We start from the raw sequence: 6,120 nt of genomic DNA on the forward strand, positions 1-6,120 counted from the left end.
TGTTATGTAATATTATACAATGTTAACTATTGTAATATTATTATAAATTAATTATCTAACTAAAAATAATTATATGCGAAATGAGCATAGAAAAATATTCCGAATTAAAAAAAAAGCATCCAAACAACTTCATTTTGCGCCTTATTAGAGACAAGAATGATCAATTAAAAAAGAGAAATATAAAAGTTATAGTAATTCAAAACCAGCATCTCCGTTTTTCTTTCTTTTTTTCAAAGAAAAAGATTGTTCTATGAAAGAATTATTTTGAGAAGCTTTAGCATGTGAAGTAACATTATTTGTGAACGCTTTAACGTTGCGTTTCTTGTATGATTCTTAAAACATAATAGACGTTTTGTAAATTTAGAAAAAGTTTGTTGACTTTTATATATTTTTTAGTCATACAAATATTGAAGTTAGTTAATTTAAGTTCTGAATAAAGTTCGCCAAATTAAAACTTTTTTTCAAGACCATGAAGAAAACAAAATTATACTAGTACTAATAGAATATACAAATTATATATAACCTTCTTTTTTGTTAAAAGTTTTAGAATACTTCATTTCGAGTTGAAAATTAATTCTGAGAATTGAGAACAAGATAATAAGTATTATTAGTTTGTTTTGAAATTTATATCCGATTAATCTTTCATTCAATTTTTCAAAAAATTGAAATTATTTTTGAACATTGCAGATTTGTCAAAAAAGAATCTAGAAAATTTAAAAGAGTTTTTTGTTTTAAAAAAATATTTTCCAAATCTGTTGAAGCTCAAAATTCTTTACAATTTTTAAATCTTCTAAAAATTTATTAATTTTCCTCTATTTTTGTTTAGTTTTCAATCTTACCAAACTGAAACATTTTGCTTTCAAATCTTCTAGACTCTTTTTCGAAAATTTTTCATATTTTTGAAAACATTAAAAATCGTTTTTCAAAAGTTTATTTTTCAAACTAAACAAATTATTTTAAATTTTCATACGAATCTTAAGAAATTTTTTTTTTGTACTTGTCATACCTCCTTATTTAAAACAATTAATCAAATTTTTTCTGAATTTGTTTTTTAATTCTGCAAATTTAAAAAAATTCCCTTTAATTCTTTCAGATTCTCCCATGATAATGTTTGACTTTTGAAATGCTTTAGAATCTTTTTGCCACCCTGCAAAAATCAGTTCACTTAGAAAATTTTTAAATACTGAAAAATTAAGAAAACTAGCTCAGTTCTTCGTATTCGTTTTCCACGCATTTTCAAATCTTCAAAACCTTTTTTTCTTTAAAATAAAATTTACACCATTATATTCTTTCCAGAAATCTAATAAAAAAACGTTATCTCCTCAAATCTTTCATGATTACTGAAAACATTCTAATTTTCTTCGAATTCTTTAAAATAAGGTTTTGCGAAATGTTAAGAACAGAATTATTTCACATTATTAAGAAATCGTTTATAAACTTCAATTTAACTTTCTTGTAGTACTTTTTTCAGTGCTCTCTGCAGTGCCTTTGAGGAATTTCAGTAATTAGTCTATTTGTATGAAAATTTATATGTTTCGTTTAAGATTGGTCTTTTTTGGATAAAAATTAATACATAATGCAAGTCAATAAACATAATTTGTATTTATTTTAAACCAAATTTTTATTTAATATGAGCCGTACAGAATATTTAAAGAATATTTCAAACATCTGATATATTTCAGAATACATTTGAAATATCCAAAGAAAAAAAATTGATTGTTTCAAATATAATTTTCTCTCATTTTTATTTATTATTTTAGGGAAACACGTTTTAAAATTTAAAAGAAACCTGAATTATTCGGCGTTAATTCATATGAAGATAGTTAAAAACAATAATAATTTTTTAAAAAAATCTTTTTTGTTAATTGAATTATGAAGTCACTTCAAGTGAGCAATAAAGCAAAGAGGATATCGCTTAAATTAAAATCTATATTTGCTTAATATATAATTGAATATGAACTCACAGTGAGAAATAGACAAAAAATTGAAAATTTTAGAGAAAACCGCAATTTCTAGGATCATTACGGATAACGTTATTATAAATATTAATAATTTTTGGACGAAAGGTCGAACAGTTTTCAGAAAAACCGCAATTTTCCATCTATATCCTAAGAGGAAATGGTTAAAAGCAATAATAAATTGCATACAAAATTAATGCAAATAGCTATATACTAGTATAAAGTATTATTTTATATATGAAAAACAATTTTCATTGAAAAAATCCAAAAAATCATAATTAGCGCCAAAAACTCGCAAGAACTATTTTTGTAATTATGGGGGTTCTTTGGAATCCTATAAAGCAAAAGGTGATATTTAAAATGTAAAATTTCATTTATATTCTATAGCTAATCGTTGCATAAAAATTGAAAAAAAAATGTTTAATGCGTTTTGGTACCACCCAAGCGTATTTGCTGAGTAAACTAACACTTCCAAAAAAAAATTTTTTTTTAATTAAGAAAAACCAAAAAATGTTCATTGTTGTGTGATAAAGTCAAAAATTCTAAGCTTTTTTATCCCTGTTGTAATTCCTATTATTAAATTACCACTCTTTTTTGCCGTACTCCGTTTTCCCTCACATTCGTCGACTAGATTTTTTTTTATCTGCTTCTTCATTGATAGTGACGTTTTTCACTAAGAGAATCTGCACATTTCACATTGCAGATTTCACACACACGCATATATGCAAGTAAGCTCGTCGATATTTCTCGTTACTCGATGCGAGACAAAATCCATTTCGTCACTCGGCGCTTTGCTATGATGAGACAAAAGCTGAGCCTGCATGAAAGCTCGGAAGCTTTCGTCGCGTCACAAGCTTCGTAGCGATTTAACGTGCGTCCAAGTTAGTTATAAATAAAATACTGCCTAGGGATTGTAAAAAACGAAATTAAAGCTGATGGCAACGGCTTTTCAAAGAGACTTAAACACTGCAAACAGGACTCAAATTACAAAAAAGAGTAAACAAAAAAGAACACGGAAAATATCACTCTACAGGAAATTGGAAATTCAATTACCTATCACATTGATATATTTTTTTTTTAAATTTAACCACACAGCGTGTTTAAGTGTCTTAATTTTTATTTCCTGAGATTTAAAATATAAAAAATTAAAAAATCTGTTGCTCAGAAAGTTTATCAAAACGATAATTATTAATTTCAAACTATAAGCGTTTGAAATAAAAAATGTATTTTGAAATAAAAATTGTTCAGACCAAACAATTTTAGAATAAGTTGGTTATTATATAATAAAATGGTTTATTTTTTTATTTTCTTCAAAATCGTTAAATATTAAATTGAAATACTTAATGATTGAACCTGAATAATATTGAATAAAATGCCTTAGAATTGATTCAAAACGAAGAAAAATTAAGACAATAATTTATTCAATTCAAAACTTTTAAAAAAGGAGACTGTAGAACGGGGTGATCCAAAAATGGACGAGAAATTTTTTTACGAATTTGTATACATATCATCAGGAAATTCGTTTCAATCCACGCATGACTAAATCCCTTTTTTTAATTTGAAAAAAATTATATTTAGAAGTGGCCTCCAATCAAAGCCTCAAAAAGTGAATATTTTGGGATAAGAATTTAAAAAAAATCAATCGTTTAAAATTCGAAGCAATTGAAATTGCATTATTTTTTATTAAAAGCAGTCAAAATTGAATAATGTAGAATATAAGAATTAGGGATTTAAAAAATGTGCAAGCAAGGGACCGGCTTCCATAACCAAATTTTAATTGAAAATGTAGGTACAAATTATTATAGAAAATTGAGTTGCCCATCCTTTTTCTGCGCACAAAATTGTTTTACCTTTTAATATTTTTGAAGTAAACGATAATTTCCCGTTTATCAAAAAACATCTTTTTTGTGTAAGGCTAATCGTGAAAAAACATTTTTTTTTAAATATGTGAAATTATTTGAATAATTAACAGTTAATTAATTCATTAAAAAATTATGACAGTAAAAAGTCACTCGCAAGAAAATTTTATTCGATTACGCAAATAATTTATTTTATTCATTGATCCATTGTCAAACTGTGTATTTATTTACAAAAATTTTTTCAAAAATTAAAAAAGAACAACAAAGACAGCATTTTTTTCTAAATGAAAAATACATTTTTCCATTTAAAAATTTGCCATTTTCTCCTCAAATATTTGAGAAAACAATGTGAGATTACAATTAATTAGAAGTAGTTACTTCTAATTAAATGAAATCTCACATTATCTTCTCAAATCTTTGATGAGAAAGGTTATATCTGAAAGCCCAACGGCATTCAAAACCAAAAATTTTATGATATAAAAACTCATTTTTCTAAAAAAAGAGGGCTTTGCAGGTTTATTTTGAAAACGAAAATATCTGCAACTGTTTTATCCAAAAAAGATAAAAATTAAACTTTTTGTAAGAATATTAACTGTTAAAATTGTAATATTAAACTTTTTTGAAATTAAAATTCACTTTCGTCGTTTAAAATTAAGCATTTTTTATATAAAGCTTTAAAATTAAATAACTCTAAAAAATCTTACAATATAAAAAGCATTTTAATTGTGAAAAAGTGGAAAAACTTTACTAGGGAATGTTGAAATGATATAAATCCAAAGTTCATTTGAACTTAGAAATATTTTTATCTGCCAAAAATTTTAATATTAAAACGTTTTTATACGCAAACCCTGGCAACCTTAAATTATTTGAAGTAAATTTAAGCTACCTAGAAATAAAAAATTCTAAATGGTTAATTACACTTTTGAAAAATTAAACATTTCAAATTTAATTTAAAGATTAGAGCTTATAATAAGGAAAAATCGAAAATTTAGAACTTATCGCAAAAATTTAGAACTCTGAAATTGTAACATTTAAAAATTAAAGAATTTATTAAGCCAATTAAGTGTCGTTCTTGAAACTTGAAGATTGTGATATTTGAGATTAAAAGCTTTGAAATAATAAGAAACTTTTATGTTAAAAGAATGCTCCTTGAATACTTTGAAGCAAAAATCTCAAGTTTATAGGCCTTGAACATTACACAGTTTTATGGTGTACATTTATGTGAATAATAAATTTTAATTGAACTTAGATAAATTTAAGATGATTAATATTTTCGACAGTTCAAAATTGAAGAATGATTATTATTTTAAACCTATAAAGTTTAATTTTTCTATAAGCTTTAAAAATGATGTTGTCTTCAATCAGAAAGTATCCAAATTAATGTATTTTAAGGCAATGATTTGAAAATTTATTAATTTTAAACTTCATTTCAAAATTACAGCATTCTTGAATTATGATTTTGTAATCAAGGCGTTAAAATTTTCTTTTGTTTTATTCATTGATTTTCATATAATTTTGTGAGATGTACAACTGACGTATACTAAGAAAGTGTCAAATTTACACAAAAGAAAAATTTCAATGCGGGCAAAGTTAAATAAATTAATTGAAAAATTATTATTATTGATTATTGTTTGAAAATGAATGTAAATGTGAATTTTAAACTAATATCTTTAAAATGTTTAATGAAACTGATCTGAAATAAACTGAATTTAAGACGCTGATTTTTTTTAGAATATTAAAAATGTTTAATTGGACATTTTATTATGTAGGATTGTTCGAATTTCGTATTATTGAGCTATAAGCGCTAAGAATTTTTCAAACTTGAGGGCACTTTCAATTATTTTATTGGCATAATATTTATAACAAAAATCTCTTTCGTAGAAGAAATGCTTAAATTAATTTAGATTCAGTTGAGAATATGACAACTTAATTAGAGAACATAATAATAATGAAGGAAAAACGAGATAACGACTTCTTTTTATCCCGTTCTTTTGTTCTCTGCTGAGAATAATTTATCTTTATATTTCTTTGCAAAGAATAGCATTTTTATATTTCCGAGTACACAATTATCCCTGCATCAGATTGAAATTGCACTGATTTTAAGACTGCAATTTAATGGAAGAGTAATTTCTGACGAAAATGAAAAAAGCGCTATACCTGTTTCTAAATATTTTTTTGATTTTTGAGATGTCTTTTAATAAAATATATTCAAATCAATATATCTGTCAGTGTGTTGCATCAGAAAATAAAACAAAATTTTATTTTTTATTCTGCAAACATCTTATGCTATTTGACAATTAATT

Source organism: Belonocnema kinseyi, chromosome 9, assembly GCF_010883055.1.
Source record: "Belonocnema kinseyi isolate 2016_QV_RU_SX_M_011 chromosome 9, B_treatae_v1, whole genome shotgun sequence".
Taxonomy (NCBI): Eukaryota; Metazoa; Arthropoda; class Insecta; order Hymenoptera; family Cynipidae; genus Belonocnema; species Belonocnema kinseyi.